Source organism: Hypanus sabinus, chromosome 16, assembly GCF_030144855.1.
Source record: "Hypanus sabinus isolate sHypSab1 chromosome 16, sHypSab1.hap1, whole genome shotgun sequence".
Lineage (NCBI taxonomy): Eukaryota > Metazoa > Chordata > Chondrichthyes > Myliobatiformes > Dasyatidae > Hypanus > Hypanus sabinus.
The window spans coordinates 41,290,641-41,308,177 of NC_082721.1; the positions used below are offsets into that span (position 1 = coordinate 41,290,641).

Sequence of the window (17,537 nt, forward strand, 5' to 3'; positions counted from 1 at the left end):
TCAAGCATCATAATCCTTTTGGTTGGGTGAAGAAAGTCAGATTTAGGAAAACAATTTCCCTGATTTGCTTGAAGTTTGATTCTGCTTTCTGCTCACGCACTATTGTCCCTGTTCCCCGGGTGAGTGGGGAAAGCTTACATCAAATGCTCAAAGACTCTGACCATTCTTTGGAAATGTCTGCAGGAGAATCAATTGCTTCAAAACAGTAAAAAACAGAAAAGGTTTTGTCACTCCCACCATCCTGAGCTTGAGCTGGGTGACTCTCTTCTCCAGCCAATGACTCTTGCTACATCTAAGGCATCTCACCCAAAGAGCCAAGCATTTTGCTGCCGATCCCAGTGCTGAGGTTATTGCAGTTGTAATCAACGTTGTCTCCACCACCTAGCACACTCAAAGCCAGCCGGAGCTCAACGGCACTCATTTGAATGGAATCGAAACAAAAATGCTGGAAATGCTCAGCAGATTTGGGGAACATCTATGGAGAGAGAAGCAGAGTCAACGTGCCTCAAGTGAAAGGACATTTACCTCCAATATTAATTTCCTTTTTAAGTAGACATGTTCTTATGAATTAGGGAAGTTTTTAAGGTTGAATAGACAGATGCCTGGGCATCCAAATGTTGTGGTGAGTCTGTTTGGACAGTAGCCATCAGCCAGCGTCTGATTCTTGACAATGGTCTGATCAGTAGCAAGATAATTTGTGCATCCCATGGCATGGATCAGGTTTAAATAGGCTGTGTTCAGGTAGGATTTTCATTTCAGGCTTCAGGTCCTATCATTCCTAAATGACTGAGATGTGGGCAAGGCTTGCAATAACACTTGAAGTTGAAAGGGGTTGTTATAGGAAGAGAGGGCCAAACCTGTTGTCACAAGCAAGCTTGGTGTAGGGGATAGCAGATCAGGATTGAATAGCAGAAGCAGATAAACTATTCTAGTGCTGGAAATACTCAGCTCACCAACATCAGTGGGAAGAGAAATCATCCTGCATCAGAACAGGCCAGTTCTGACATAAACAAGAAAGCTGTTTATCTGAATTTGTTGAGTACACTATTGAGTCCGGAGGGCAAGTATCTGTTTCTTCATTTAGGAAAATTGAATGGATTAATAGAGCATGATAGCATTGATTGTTCAGAGATTATTGAAAGATCAAACCTTTTAGGCCTATCACAATTCCTACATTCTCTGGAAAGTTTTATGAATAGAAGGCACAGGCTGTTCTTTCAATGAGTGTTTTGATGACACAGAAGAAGCAAATGCTAGTGACTCCAGCTGATACATTTTACACACAGCACCTTGGAGCAACATAAGAAGGCTGTGTGTTCCCTCTCAAAGTCTGTTATTAGGCAATTGGATTCTTACCAGAAATGTGATGGAAGTGTAGGGAATCAAGATTAAAATACAGAAGATTCAAGATTCAGGTTCTTAGTGTTTAAAGTGCTTCCACTCTAGCGAGCATTCCTTCCAGGAAGATTTCAGCCTTGTATGAAGTCAAAAGTCAAAGCAGAGTTTATTGTCGTATACACAGCACATGTATGAAAACCCTACTGTACACTCACAGTTAGCACAAAAAGTCCATTTTAATGCTAAGTGACCAGAGTGGCTGTTGTGTTGCTAAACTGTTATGATTAGGGTTGTGCTGGTTGGTTCAGGAACCAAATGGTTGAAGGGAATACGCTGTTCTAGACAGTCTGAGTCCGTAGGTTCCTGTATCTCCTGCCTAATGGTATCCATGAGATGATGGGGATCTTTGACAGATATTGCCTTCTTGATGGAGGGAGGGATATGCCCATGAGGTTTTGGGCTGAATTCAAATAAATATAGAGGCTGCTTATTTAAAAGCAGTGATATGTTTGTCATATTATTTGGCTGTTCAGGATTTTGCAACCTATTATCCCATAGGGCTTTTGTAAATAGTAGATTAGTTATTCAATTTTTAAATTATGGCCACAATGATGGAATTGTGTCTGGAGCACTGAAACACAACTCTGGAACGTAGGAGTCAGTGCACCTTGGTCTGATACAGGAGAGCTGGGATCTGTGTTCACTGGGTTCCTTTTCTCCTTTTGCCACGAGGAATTCTGCTGCTTTTCATTTTGCTTCTCTTGTAGTTCAGGTGCCTGGATGTGGTGGACTATCCCTTGATGAAACTCCCATTAGATTCATAGCTACCTATAACATTGCAACTACTGCGAGCCAGCACAGAAAGTTACTAAAGGGAGTAACTGTCCGTGATTGTCTCCGAGACAGCGGCAGCTCTGGGTTTCCTTGGATGTGAAGGGCACTGGGAAGGCAACTTTGCAACAGCACTGCTTTCAGCTACTGTAGATAACTTCTTTCACGCTCTGAAAACTGCTGCCTAAGAATTTAATCGAATAATATCTTGAGGGAAAAGATCACTTCCATATCCTGAATGAAGCACATTAGGCACTAAAAAATAGAATGTAATGGGGAAACTCATCAGGTCAGGCAGCATCTGTGGAGAGGGAAGCAGATGGCTAAGTCTGATGAAGTGATCTGAAACATTACCTCTTTTTTTTTGGGTAGAGGCTGCCCAGTCTGCTGAGTATTCAGATATCTGTAGTCTGTTGCTATACAGTATCCAGCATTCAGGTGGTATTATTGAATTGAATCAACTTTATTTCTTATCCTTCACATACACGAGGAGTAAAAATCTTTATGTTACGTCTCCATCTGAATGTGCAATGTGCAAATTATAGTAATTTGTAATAAATAGTATGTACAGTAAGATACACAACACAACAGTCAATATGTCTTAGAAATTAAATTGTGTCAGCGTGAACTAATCTGTCTGATGGCCTGGTGGAAAAAGCTGTCCCATAGCCTGTTGGTCCTGGTTTTAATGCTGTGGTCCTATTTCCCTGGTTACTCAACAAATGTAAACCTCCTTGTTCCCGGATGCAGTTTGTGTATCGGTCATTCAGTGCATTAATGTATTTTTTTGAATACATCTTTCGATGTATTGCCCACCATCAATGACTCATTTGTATAATTTCAATTTTTTATTCTCCCCGCAATCTCATCAACTTCTCCCAGATTCTGTCACCCATCTACACACCAGGGACAAATTACAGTGGCCAATTAACCTACCGGTTTGCATGTCTTTGGGATACGGGAAGAAACTAGAGTACCCAGAGGAGATGTAGTGACGTTAATGAAGAGAAGGTGCAGCCTGCACAGCCAGCAGCCATGGTTCCTGCAAGCATTTAAATTCTGAAAGATCAGGGAATTAGAAGTCTATATGGAGCTGGCTGAGATAAAAGGTGGGGTTTGGAACTGATCAACCATGGTCACAGTATAGTTAATGATAGTGCATGTTTGAAGGACCAGATCACTTACTCCAGGGTCCATTTTCTGGTGTTGTGGTAAACAAACATGGGGCCTGATCTCTCCTGAGTCACTGACCTCTGGGCCAGAAACCAAGATGATCAAATCTAATCGCAGCTCATGAACTCAGCCATCGTCAATGTTCTTCAGAGATAATCTGCCTGTCCTCAGTGGTCTTGCATTGTTTTACATAGTCTAGTGTAGCCTTGTGCTATCTCACATAGTCTAGTGTAGTTTTGTGTTGTTTCATATAGCACCAGGGTCCTGGAGGAACGTTGTTTTCTCTTTACTGTGTACTATACCAGCAGTTTATGGTCGAAATGACAATAAAAGCAACTTGAATTTGAACTTGAACTTGAACTGGTGATATGCAAGCAGCTGTTCATATGACCATCCGCCACATGCTCCCTTGGCTTCACATGACCCTGATCAATGGGGGGGAGGGTGCTGAAGCAGGTGCTGCACCTTCCCCAGGGTATAGTTATCCAGTAATTGTGCAGAATCTGGATAATTAAGCTAGGTCTCAGAAAGGACTGAGACTCTTCGTATGGGACACCACTAAGGTCAACAGGATGGAATAGGGCTGGGTCTCACAGATTTCAGGAGCACTAATAGGATGAAAGAATTACAGAGTCAGCCCTAGTTTTGAGCAGGAGTGAGAGATTTAAAAAACTTTGAGTTACTATCTGCCTGTGCGCATAAACGTTGACCACTGGTTCTCATCCCTTGAAATGTTCTGCCTCAGTAAGATCAATCAGGAGAGCAGAGAAGTGGCTAACTCCTCAACACACCTTGGCACTGAGAGCCAAGGCTGGACATTTCCCCATCCAATAACTGTTAACCTTTGCAGAATAACCCTCTTGCCTATCAAGTACTCCAGAAGGGTCAGTACCGTTGCAGAGAATGGCTAGGGCCAACTTGAATGAAACTCTCACCAACTACAGTATATTAATGAGTGAAAAATCTGGAAAGATAATAATCTTGGTCATTTGGGGCAGCTGAGTGACACAGGTGGTAGAGCCACTGTCTCACTGGTCCAGAGACTTGGGTTCAGTCCTGACCTTGGATATGGTCAGTGTAGAGTTTGCACCTTCTTCCTTGACAGTGCGAGCTCCCCCAGTTTCTTCTGCTTAGTAGATTAATAGGCCGCTGTACACATTGTGTAGTGAGCTGTGGGGTCTGAGGATGATTGAAGGGAATGTGGGAAAATGGAAGACAGATGAATCACATAGGATTGGTGGCTGATGGTCAGTAAGGCCTCTGTGGGCCAAATAGCCTGTCTCCATCCTGAATCTCTCTGTGGTCAGACAGCACAGAAAGAGGAGCGCCCGCCACTGCCAGCCCAGCACCCAGTCACATCGTATTCTTCCCACATTCCCATCAAATACCCCCACGATTTTATTGCTCAAACACACTTACCAACCTGCTGGTCTCTGGGATCTGAATGGAAGCAGGAGCGCCCAGGGTCACAGGAAGGATATGCAAACTCCACACAAGCGGCACTGGAGGTCAGGATGGCAACCAGAGCTGTGAGCCAACAGCTCCATTAACTACGCTGCTTAGCCAGTAATAGTGGCTAGGATGTTATGGACCCTGATCACCTTCATAGTCGTGCTTGAGAAGGGCAGATGGATTCTTTGATGAAAGATTCACACATCTGCGATTCTGCAGCACTGCCTTGGTACTGCAGTGCAGATTCATCCCAGATGCTGCAGCTACCCATGTAGAACGTTGATAATTCTAATAAGTGCCTAATCCAGCCCTACTGTATCAGCAAACTGTAATCCGGGTTCTTGCCCTCAGATGTTGTACGGCAGCAACGGAAAAACTTACAGGAGAGAGCTCCGTTCAGGAATATAAATTGAGGGATTTGCATTGGTGATATCCCAAGTAACAGACCGGGTTGCAAGCTGGAATCTAATCAAGGCATTTAGATAGTTTTTATATCGAGTAAAAGATATTGCAATGTGAGCTAAAGATTAAAATCCAATCAATAGGCTCTGTTGTTGCCATCATTTCAGCTGGAAGTTGTAAGTTTAAGATTTACTGTTTAATATACTGTTCCAATGTATGTGTAGGTCTCAGGGCAGAGGTTATTATCTGCACAGATGGAGACTGCCTGCACCCTGTACCCTTCAGTTGCTGAGCTCAGAGATTAATTACTGTGTTGTGATTTCGGCAGTTTTGTTGATGGATGGCATGTGGGTGGTTGCTTGCGCGGGGTTTGTGTTGTAGCGTGTTAAGGCACTGAGGAGCCCCCCTGCAGATGGGCTGTTGTTATTGATACACCACTCTGTTGTCAACCGGCCTGGCACCAGCTGGCTTCCAGGGCCCAGGAGGTCCACCTGATGAAGAGCGAGGCCTTGCAGCTGCTGTCAGATCACTCTGTGTCCCGCACCAGTCACACAGTCGGCGCGCTGCCACTGTGTTCAGGATCACAACGGAATGGCCACAGGCATAAACACACAAACATGCGCATATAGCCGCAGACTCGGACGCACGCACACACATTTATTGTGCACATACAGATTTCTAGCTTAAAGCTTTTTCTTTTCAGATCAAAATGACAGTGAAAGCTTGCAAACAATTAATCATGCTCTATAGGATCCTGGTCAGACCCCACTTGGAGTACTGTGCTCAGTTCTGGTCACCTCACTACCAGAAGGATGTGGAAACTATAGAAAGGGTGCGGAGGAGATTTACAAGGATGTTGCTTGGATTGGGGAGCATGCCTTATGAGAAAAGGTTGAGGGCCCTTGGCCTTTTCTCCTTGGAGTGACGGAGGGTGAAATGAGGAGAGCCATTGATTGTGCGGATAGTCAGAGGTTTTCTCCCCAGGGCTGAAATGACTAACATGAGAGGGCACAGTTTTAGGATGCTTGGAAGTAGGTACAGAGGAGATGTCAGGGATAATTTTTTTATGCAGAGAGTGATGTCCTGACCTGCTGAGTCTTTCCAACAGTTTCTGTTTTTATGACCTTTACAGAAATCCCACTTCTATCACTTTCAGAAGTGTGGCCATTACTCACAGCTACCCTTTGCAAACCTTGAGTGAACCTCCATCCTTTTGTCTCGTTGCCTGCCTATTAATCAGCCAATGCCAGCCACGGCAGGTATACAGCCTGGTACTACAGGAAAATAAAAGAGAAGCCTTGCACTTAGGATGACATATCTGAGCATAGACATAGAATTTTCCCAATGTAATGTAGGATTGGCTGTTCTTTAACAAAGAAGGAACAGCACAGAAACCTTTTCCCGAGGGTTATATTGGTGAAGTTTCATCACCACAATGTCCTACAGCCTGCAGTAAGCCACAATACTCTGTGGTTAAATTAGTGGATATGGAGCCAGTGACATAGAACATCGATCCAGAAACTCCAAGGCGACTGCAGACATTAACTTCTGATAATTAAATTCAAAATCTTAAGCTACTATCAGTATTATTGTGCTAGAGTCACCCAATATGAAGACAAAGTCTTCAGTCACCAAATCAGTGCTGACCATCAAACAATATTTTATTCTTACTAATTAATTTTATCCCCCCCCCCAACATTCCCATCCACTTTTCCTTCGAACGTACCTTTTACCAGAAAGAGCAAAATTCAGTGGCCAATTATTCTACCCCACATATGCGGATGATACAAAGATAGGTGGAGAGGTCGGTAGTGCTGAGGAAGCAATACAATTGCAGCAAGACTTAGACAAATTGGAAGAATGAGCAAAAAGTGGCGGATGGAATACAGTGTTGGGAAATGTATGATAATGTGTTTTGGTAAAAGGAACAAAAGTGTGGAAACTTATCGGAATGGGGAGAAGGTTCAAACATCAGAGGTGCAGAAGAACTTAGGAGTCCTTGTGTAAGACTCCCAGGAAGTTAATTCATAGGTTGAGTCTGTGGTAAAGACGGCAGATGCAATGTTGGCATTTATTTCAAGGGGAATAGAATATAAAAGCAAAGAGATAATGCTGAGCCTTTATAAGGCACTAATCTAGCTGCACTTGGAGTATTGTCAACAGTTTTGGACCCATATCTCAGAAAGGATGTGTTATCATTGGAGAGAGTCCAGAGGAAGTTAACGAGGATGATTCTGGAAATGAAAGGGGACAATACACGAGGAGCATTTGGCAGCTTTGGGTCTGTACTCACAGGACTTTAGAAAATTACTGAGGACTAGATAGGGTAGGAGTGGAGAGGACGTTTCCTATAGTGGGGGTATCTTGAACTAAAGGGCACAGCCTCCAAATTGATGGGCAAACTTTTCAAACAGAGGTAAGGAGGAATTTTTTTAGCCAGAGAGTGGTGAATCTGTGGAATGCTCTGCCACAGACTGCGGTGGAAGCCAAGTCTATTTAAGGTTGAAGTTGATAGTTTCCTGATCGGTCAGAGCATCAAGGGATATGGTGAGAAGGCAGGTGTATGGAGTTGAGTGGGATCCGAGATCAGACATGATGGTGTACCGATCAGACTTGATGGGCTGAATGGCCTAATTCTGCTCCTATATTTTGTGGTCTTATCTCTGTGGGATGTTGGAGGAAACAGAAGCACACAGAGAATGTGTGAACTCCACACAGTGAACCCCACTTGCTGTACCACTGTGCAGTCTGATCAGTACAATCATCAATTAATCTGGTCGTAGGTCCAACCAGATCTTATCATGCCTGTAGCCTGACTGATATTAGTTGGGTACCATCAGATTATATCCCAAGTTTGTTGCTCGCACCTGCTTCAGTTAACACAATGTAGGAGAAGGTGGGAGCACTCAGCAGGTCAAGCAGCATCTGTGGAGATAGAAAGGGGTGAAATTTCAGGTTGAGGAGTGTTTCCAACTATTGTTATGTAACCAAGGACATTGTTAAAGATTCACTTTGTCAGAAAAGGAGGCAAGTTTGTAATTTGGGTGATCATTTTTGCCTGAGCTATGTGTGCAGTCTTGCCACACATGTCTCCCTGAGGACTGAGACTGTGACCCACATGTAGGCCTGTGTTTCTTCTTTCTGGCACTGATTGGCAGATGTGCAGCATGCTCCAACATTTTTATTTCGCTTCACTCTCACTGCGGCCTGTCACTAACAATTCATCAGCCACTAGCTGCTTCAGCATTTTTCTTCGATTTCTGCAATTTACTCATTTCCACTGAACAAAAAAATTTACTTCCGATTTTAAATAGTATTTAAAAGCTCAATGTTTAACAATGGCTTCTCTACCTCCTATGGCGGAAGAGCTGGCCAGCACTTCATTTCCATGTGAAAGGCATGTTTACTTAGATAAGATGCCAATGGACAGCTAGCACCAATAGGGATGGACCCTAGCAACAATGGGGAAGGTGCGGTCAGACTGCTATAGTTGATCATTTACTGGAGAATTAATCTCAGAATGGTGTCTTACTGCAATGTTTAATTCAGGAATATTGAAGAAAGATTCTTTGAAAGCTTTATAAGAGATTATGCCATATATTATTTCATGGAATTAATGGTGGTAACCCGGCATTATATCTGGCTTAGGCACACTGGGATTTTATTGTTTGTATTGAGAGTTAGGTTAAGTTAGTTCACTTCAGTGTTCAAATGAATCTCTCTATTTTACTTTTCCTCTTTTTCTCATTGGTCTTACTAGCCATTTCCTTCACCGTTTTTTTCTCTTTCCTCTCCCTTCAACTCACTTTGTTGTTCTGCTTTCTACCTTTCTCTGTCCTTCTCTTCCTCTTTTCATTCTCCATTTTCTCTCTTCTTTCAGCGTTCCTTTCCATCTCCCTTCGTTCATCATTTCCATCCATCTTTCTCCTCGTCCTGTCTATTCAACGTTTCTGTATCCTCCTTCTCCCTCTCTGCCCACCCTCTCTCTTTTTTCTTTCCACTCTTTCTTCTCCCCCATGCTGACTCTCCATCCACTTGCACTCATTCCCATCCTCATCTCATCCTGTTGTACTTTCACACATCCTCCTTATCCCTATTGTATAATTTCTTCTTGACCTTCTGTTTGAGATTGTTGCCTTTTCTCTTCCTGCTGCACACTTTGTTTTTTTATCCCCCTGGAACTCCTCCCCAGCCTTGCACTCCTAACCACCTCATTCTGCATTTCTGATCCCTTTTTGCCTTCTCCCTCTCCTCTTAATCCACTGCCCTCCTCTGTGTCTCCCTTTTCGCCTTTCCCTGCTTTCCTATCTCACTGTTCTTTAACTATTATTCCCAGTTTGACAGAAACAAATGATCCACCTGTAATATCTCTCCATTTTATTTCAATGCCACCTTTCAAGATATTTAAAATGACCAATAATGCCATTAGTGTCCAGTCAGCTCTCCCTCAAAGCTCCACCTTAACATGTGACACTAGTAGAAGCACAACAAATCCTGCTCCTGATTCCTGGAACACATGCAGCCTAAGGGTGTGGAGACCTTGAAGACATTTATCTGGGTGAAGATTTGCTACAAGTGTTGATGTCAAAGGTACCATTGCTCTCAATTAGCTCATAATCAGACTGCAAACTGACTATGTGACCAAATGATGAGGAATTGTCTAGTCAGGTCCCCTAGAAATGGAATGTTTTGTGCCTGTCCATTTCTGCTAATTATTTCTATGGAAGCTAGCTACAGTTGCTACCTTTAGTGCCCTGGGATAACTCTTCTCAGCGATTGTGATTTGTTCGGTTGGGGCTGGGCAATTTTCTAGTTCTATCACAGACAGCAAGTGTCTCCCAATGATCTCTTCGTTCAATCCCAGTGCATGCTTGATGACTTTAATAAAACATCACTTTGCAGAAGCAGACAGGCAGACATTATTTATCCTGACAGCTCCAATTGAACTGCAGTGGTTGGCACACAAAGAGGCTTCGAGTGGGGAGTTTAAGCAGCCCGGATCAGATTGCAATGTTTTCATAAGATGAAAGACTCCAGTGGTTAGCTGGCAGATTGTCTGCCCTTGTCCTGCACAAACCACACATGTGATCTGATTTACTTAATGGTTTACAGAATGTTCTGTAGTTTCAGTTGTTTACAGTCACTCCCAACAAGGGAGTTACCCTCCCTGTTCTTCCCTAATTCCCTGATTTTTTTCTCCTATCTCTTAAGGAAACACTGTTTGTATTTTGGTTTTGTGGTGAGTGACGGTATAGCTTCAATGGATCCGCCTGTTCACTTGGCACGGGCTCAAGTGCATCAATTTCTACTGTAGGAACAGGCAAAACCATGGAGCATTGTAGTATAGAAACAGGCAAAGCCATGGAGCCTTGGACTGTAGTAACAGGCAGAGCTGTGGAACTTTGTAGTATAGGAACAGGCAGAGGCGTGGAGCCTTGGACTGAAGTAACAGGCAGAGCTATAGAGCCTTGTAGTATAGGAACAGGCAGAGCCATGGAACCTTGGACTGTAGGAACAGGCAGAGGCGTGGAGCCTTGGACTGTAGGAACAGGCAGAGCCGTGGAGCCTTGAACTGTAGGAACAGGCAGAGCCATGAAGCCTTGTAGTATAGGAACAGGCAGAGCTGTGGAACCTTGGACTGTAGGAACAGGCAGAGCCATGAAGCCTTGTAGTATAGGAACAGGCAGAGCTGTGGAACCTTGGACTGTAGGAACAGGCAGAGCCATGATGCCTTGTAGTATAGAAACAGGCAGAGCTATGGAGCCTTGGACTGTAGTACAAGCAGAGCTATGGAGCCTTGTAGTATAGGAACAGGCAGAGCCATGGAACCTTGGACTGTAGGAACAGGCAGAGGCGTGGAGCCTTGGACTGTAGGAACAGGCAGAGCCGTGGAGCCTTGAACTGTAGGAACAGGCAGAGCCATGGAGCCTTGTAGTATAGGAACAGGCAGAGCCATGGAACCTTGGACTATAGGAACAGGCAGAGCCGTGGAGCCTTGTAGTGTGGGAAGAGGACATGTCGTGAAGACTTGTGCTAAGAGACAGGCAGAGCCATGGAACCTATTGATGGTAGTGCCTATTAACAGACGTGAGTTTGAATGTAATGCTCCATGTAGTCAGACAGTCTTCAGCATGGTACCACCACATGGCTGTGCGTTAGAATCAATGATGAGAGTTCCAACGAGTGAGTCTTAAACTAGCTAAACCTGAGCTGGGAATAAAAATAAGAAGTAGCTCACAGTGATGATGCCTGCCTTCTCCGTCAGTCTCTGGCACTTGGGGGGTGTCCTGCTGTCAGTCTCCAGGTACCATGATGAAGAAGCCTGACACCAGGGTGACTCTGTTCGTGCCTGCCAGTGGAGCCCCAGGTACATCCTTGCCTGACATCTGCTTCCTGCTGTCAGCTCCATTCTGTTTAATATTTGATTCCTGAGAGCCACAATAACTGGAGCAGATTGTGATAAAATATTTATACAGTGTTTTATGAAAATTGAGTTTATTACAGTAAATTATAAGCACTGGGAATTCATCAGGAATATTAAAGTTACAAGATTAAAAATGGATTTCATTGGCTGGAATGATTTCTATCATAAAGATTAAAATGGAATCTGAGTGTTTTTATTGTTGGTTTGGGATTTGGTACTTATTGTCAGTGCTGCAATGCTTATATCCCATGTTCTTTCCTCCCTTCCCTTTGCTTTGTTCCACCCAGTCACTAACTTTTAAACAGACTGCGCACAAAGGTTCAAACCGGCCTTTAAGATGATGATTTCCATTGGTGTTGATTGGTTCCTGTGAGCCGGCTCGTCTAGTCACGCTTTGTAGATGGTTGCTTAAAGAAGCACCTCATCTTTGCTGGGCAAGGGTTCCTAGTTTCCCCCTTCTCAGCTATGAAAATTGGACAAGGATTTAGTCAACCAAAGGACATTGATGATTACCTGCAGCAGGCAAAATGGTTTTCTTGTCCTCCCAAGATGGCTTCATGCACATCAGGTGGTGTGATATCCTCAAATTCTTTGCTGCTTAACAAACGTCAGAACTCTGCTTAGAGTAAATCTGTCTCAACAATAAAATATTTATTATTTTCTTCCTTCTTGCTTTTGTTCTGAAAACAATGGACTTGATAGGCTTTGAATATAAGAAATAGAATCAGAAGTAGGCCAATCATTCCCAGGAGTCTGCTCTGTTATTCAGGGATGTCATGCTGATCCAATCATGGCTTCAACATAATTTTTGTTTTGCACTCTTCCTATATCTCCTGGCTCACTTTTAATTTAAATATCTGTCCTTCTCTTGAATATATTCAATGATTTAGCCTCTATGTACCAAGAGATTCATGATTCTCTTAGAAAGGCAGTTCTTCCTCATTTCTGTGTGAAATTGTTGACTCCTTATTAGAAGTTATGTTCCTAGTTTTAAATAGCCCCTGTGAGGGGAAACCTCTTGCCTTGTAAATGTCAAAAATACTGCATTTGTCCTACTGAAACACGCCTCGTACATCAAACCCTTCAGCCCTGGAGTAAAATAAATATGCCTTCTCTACATTGATTTCAATGCACAGGGTCTCCTCAGGCAGTGTAGGGGGCTCACAGCTCCAGCAACTAAGGTTCAGTTCTCACATTGGGTGCTGTATGCCTAGGGCTTGTATGTTCTCTCTGTGAAGACGTGTCCTCGACATACTCTTATTTTCTCCCACTTTCCAACGAGTGAAGGTTGCTAGGCTTAATTGGTTGGAAATTGCTCCTCTCTTGTAAATTGTAACCTGTTAGTTGGTGGGTGATTAGAATCAGAGGGTAGAAGTGAAGGAACACGAAGATGTTAGAATGCTGAAGAGCTAGAAACAGTAACAGATTTAGAGAGGGGCAAGGCCTTATAGTAATCTTCCAGTGTCTGTCAAAAAACCCCATCCTCTAGCATGTCCAAGGTTTTGTTCTTCTCCACTCTTATAAGAAAACCAAACAAGAGCAGGAGGGGGCCATTTGACTCCTTGAGCCAGCTCCATCATTCAGGAAAGTTGTGCCGACCCAATTGTGGCCTCAACTCTGCCTACCCACTCCTTCACAGGCCATCCGCTGGCACGTGTTGAAGTAAATGTCTTCCTCCAGTGTGCAAAAGACATACTCTGCACATAAGTGGCATGGGGTGAGCATCTCCAACAAGAGTTTTGCCATTACTTCAGGGTCTCCACATCAAGGGAGTCACCACTAATCAGAAACAGCACTGCAACAGGAGTGCTAACAGGAGGCATCTCACTGTGAGTGATTCCTCCCCTGACTCTCGATTAGCTTTATGTCATCTATAAAGCACAAGTCAGGAGTGTGATAGAATACACTCCATTTGTCTAGATGAGTTCTGTGCCAAGAACTCTCAAAAAGCCAACATCATCCAAGATAAAGCAACCATTTGGGACAATGTGGCAATTGTACAAGATGTTCATGAGGCTGGGAGACTGTGTTCAATTTTACTCAACCTGCTGTAGGAAAATTGCCATTAAGCTGGAAGGAAAGCAGAGGAGATTCATGAGGATGGGACTCAAGGGACTGAGTCACGGAGAGAGGTTGAACAGGTTGGGACTTTTTGCATTGGAGTGTGGGTGATTGAGGGTTGATTTTATGGAGGTATATAAAATTATGAGAAATGTAGTCAAAGTGAATGTGCACCACTTTTTCACTAGGCTTGGTGAAATCATGATAGGACAGGTTTAAAATGAGGAGAGAGAATGAGAACCTGAGGGACAATGTTTTCACACAGAGAGTAAACAGTATATAGAATGAGCTGCCAAAGGAAGTGTTTGATGTAGGTACATTAACCAATATTTAAAAGGTAATTGGACAGTAACTTGGACAGGAAAAGTTTAGAAGAATATGGGCCAAACATGGACAAGTGGGACTAGATTAACTGAAAATCTTGACCAGTATACACCAGTTGGGCCTATGGATTAGTTTCCATGCTGTACGACCCTATGACTCTAGGACCCGCTCAATTTGCATTCCACCCACTATGATAACATTCACTTCCTGCACAACGGATATGCATTGACTACAGTGTACCTGCTACAAAACATTCTACAGTTCTTCACCCAGGCTACTCTGAGAGCACCTCTCAAATTTGCAACCATCACACCAAGGGGATCGGCAAAAGGAATGTTGGAACGTCATCTCTGATGGTTCCCTCCATGTCATACGCCATTCTGATTTGCAAATACTGGGTATCACCAGTCCTCCAGGTCTATTCATTTTAAATCCTCGAACTCCCTTCCCAGCAGCTCTGGAGAAGGATCTTCATTAGCAAGCCTCCAGCAGTACAAGAAGGGATGTCACCACCACTTAGGGATGGACAATAAATTGTTGTTGCGCCGAGAATGATCCAATTTCATTTCCCTATCCAGAAAGTCTAAATAAAAGGCCATCTTCTGGTGAATGTCTTCCTCCATTGTGTCGCAGTAAATAACTTCCTCTGCCATGTGTCATCTAACTGACCCTTTCTCAGGACTGACAATTCATAATAAACTTCGATAGTTTATTTTCATTGAAGCTATTGTGTTGTACACATTATTGCATGGCTAACAATTCCTTAGCATTTTGGAATTTCCCATGGTTATTAGAAGTGCTATTGTGGTGAACTACATATACCTGTCTGGACAACCCCCCCCCCCCCCCGCTGACCACTGACCGTGGCTGCTCCCACAGACCCCGGTATAAAGGCGATTGAGGCCTGAGCCCGGCCCTCAGTCTCCAGGATGTAGTATGGTGGTCAACTACTGCCTGTTCTTTCTTCCAGTCAATAAAAGCCGATATTTCGCCTCACGTCTCAGAGAGTTATTGATGGTACATCAGCTATATAAGTGCAAGTTTTCTCTCTGAGGTTGACAGAGACGTGTCTTGATCAGAAATCTGCACTGCATTGTTCACATATACCCAGGGATATTAGAACCTATCATGTTACCAGTCTAACTAAGATCAGCCAATGAGCATAGACTGAAGTATGAACTTGTTTCCTTCTTGCTCAATGCAGAAGTTGAAAGGAAAGGATAAGTTCGTCAAAGTCAAGAGCATTGTTTCTTCACAATTCAGTGTCTGATGGGAAACATTGTAAGTATTGGGAGAGAAGAAGCAAGAAGTTGGACATGGCGATTGAATGAAGCATGAGTGCATCAGTTCAAGCATTGAGTGGGCCATAGGAGAAAGGCTAAGCTGCCAACTTCCATTGGAACCAGACTCTTGGAGATGAGCCCTCCTCCATCTGAGCCCAGGTAGCAGAAGTTGGCAGGGCATTAGAAGGTTATCTGAATCAACTATGATCTTGTCAATAAATATTGGCACAGTAAATTAGATGAGTCTTGGAAAGGAGCCCTATCCAAATGCTCTTAATGTTTTGTTGGCCTAGAAAGTTAGATCGTCCATTGGAACTCAGCCATCAAAGGAGTAGCAAAATTTTCTGGGGTTCAGGACGTTGAATGCTATCCAATGACTGCTGCTATCAAATATTGTACATAGTCAGACTGTGACAATGCTAAAGGCTGGATATAAAGGTTAATGTCTAGCTTAACCTTCGTAGCCTCTATGGAATGTGGCCTCTCCTGAGAGTACAAAAGTGCAATGGGAGTGTGTAAAACTGTCTCAGTGAGAGAGGGAGATTGAAGATCTGGTGTCCATCCCTTGGGTAGAGAAAAGGTATCCTTTGCCTTGTAGATTTGAACTTGCTAGGGAATATTTCTTTAAACACAGCTGCACAGTGCAGTAATTAACACTGTGACAATAGCTAGATAGTTTTTTCGTGAATTTTAAATTAAATTATCATATTGGGACCTTTTGAAATCTGCTCTCGGCAAAGTCAAATAAATCCCTCAGGAGCCCGTGAAGTAGTTGGAACTCCTCTTGTCAATGGGCACTGTGTTTAAAGCTAAACAGCCTTGTGTAAGGAAGGCAAAGCGATATGATGTGTTACTCCCAAGGGAACAAGTGGACCAGAAGCTGTAATCTGAAGGAAACACGACTTCAGGCTACTCTTTTGTTGATCTGCAGCCAAGCATCCTCTGTCAGCAGCTAATGGCCGCTACAGCCCACACAACATCTTGGAGTCACCACAGCTCTTGTCCCAGTGGTGCAGCCGTTACTGCTGCTGGCGTACAGTTCCAGCAAACCTGGGTTCGATCTCAATCTCTGGAACTGTCTATGGTGTTTGCAAATTCTCACCGTGACTGTGTGTGAATCCACTGGTGCTCTCATTACATACTGTATCCAAAGATGTGCTGGTTGGCAAGTTAATAACTACATGTTTACCATATCAAGAAAGCTGCAGTGGCTTGACTTAGAAACTCCTAAAGATGATAGTGAACAGACAATAAGTGGAGGAGTGGTGTTGCAGTCTTTCTGAGAATAGTCACCTTGTCATGGTGGAGAGGCTTGTGAGTTCCTGAGATCCTGAGAGTGATTGTTTGTTCAGCAGATCAATCAGACCCATCTATCGGACTTTGATTCTCAGGATAATTAGTTTGTTGAGGCAAAACGGTGTCTGCCAGACTGATGTTGACTTCATTTCTGAAGTTCTGATTTTGTGAGTTTCAGACGCTGGAGGGTTGCTTTGATTGAATTTAACACGACAGTAGCAGAGCCACGATTTCACTGAGGGGAGGAACCCAGAACAAGAGGCACATTGGTAAGGTGAAAGGTAGGGAAATAAAAACCTAAGGAAAGTGAAAATTCCCAGAAAACTGCTGCTGCCCTGGGACTCAGTTGTTGGGAAGGGAAAGGTTTATGGTCTCATGTACTGCGATATGGTGGAAAACTTGTCATGAACAGCATTAATTCAGACCAATTTGTTATCAGGTATACATTTGTCCACAGTGTATTAAGGCCATACAATGGAAGACAATAATAGTGTATAATAGAGAACATCCGGGATGGGTGGTGTGGTGGGGTGGGGGGGGGTCTAAGGCAGCAATAACAATAGACAGATCCCAGAGAGGAAAGGCTTGTTTCTGTGATGTACATCTCTCTGCAGCTTCTTGCAGTCATGGGCAGAGCAGTTACCATACCGTGTCCAGATGCGATGCTTTCTATGGTGCGCCAATAAAAAATGCTAATGGTCAAAGCGGACATGCCAGGTTTCTTTAGCCTCCTTAGGAGTTAAGGCTGCTGGAGAGCTTTCCTGCCAGTGACATCAGCATGGTGGGACTAGGACGAGCTGTTGGGAAGAGGTCTGTGGAATAGAGATACAGATCAGCATTGATGGGATAAGGTTGAAGATCAGTTTAGGGATAAGGTGAAAGGGCTTGAGAAACTGAAATAGAAATTCGGTAGAAAGCTTTTATTTCATGCATTTGGTTTTAGCTCTGGACCA

General features: G+C 43.6%; 1 protein-coding gene across 15 annotated transcripts in view; it reads left to right on the top strand.

Annotated features, from left to right (window-relative positions):
- Positions 1-17,537, top strand: part of LOC132406245 (receptor-type tyrosine-protein phosphatase S-like) — a 475,477-nt gene that overhangs the window by 21,630 nt on the left and 436,310 nt on the right. The window lies entirely within an intron of this gene.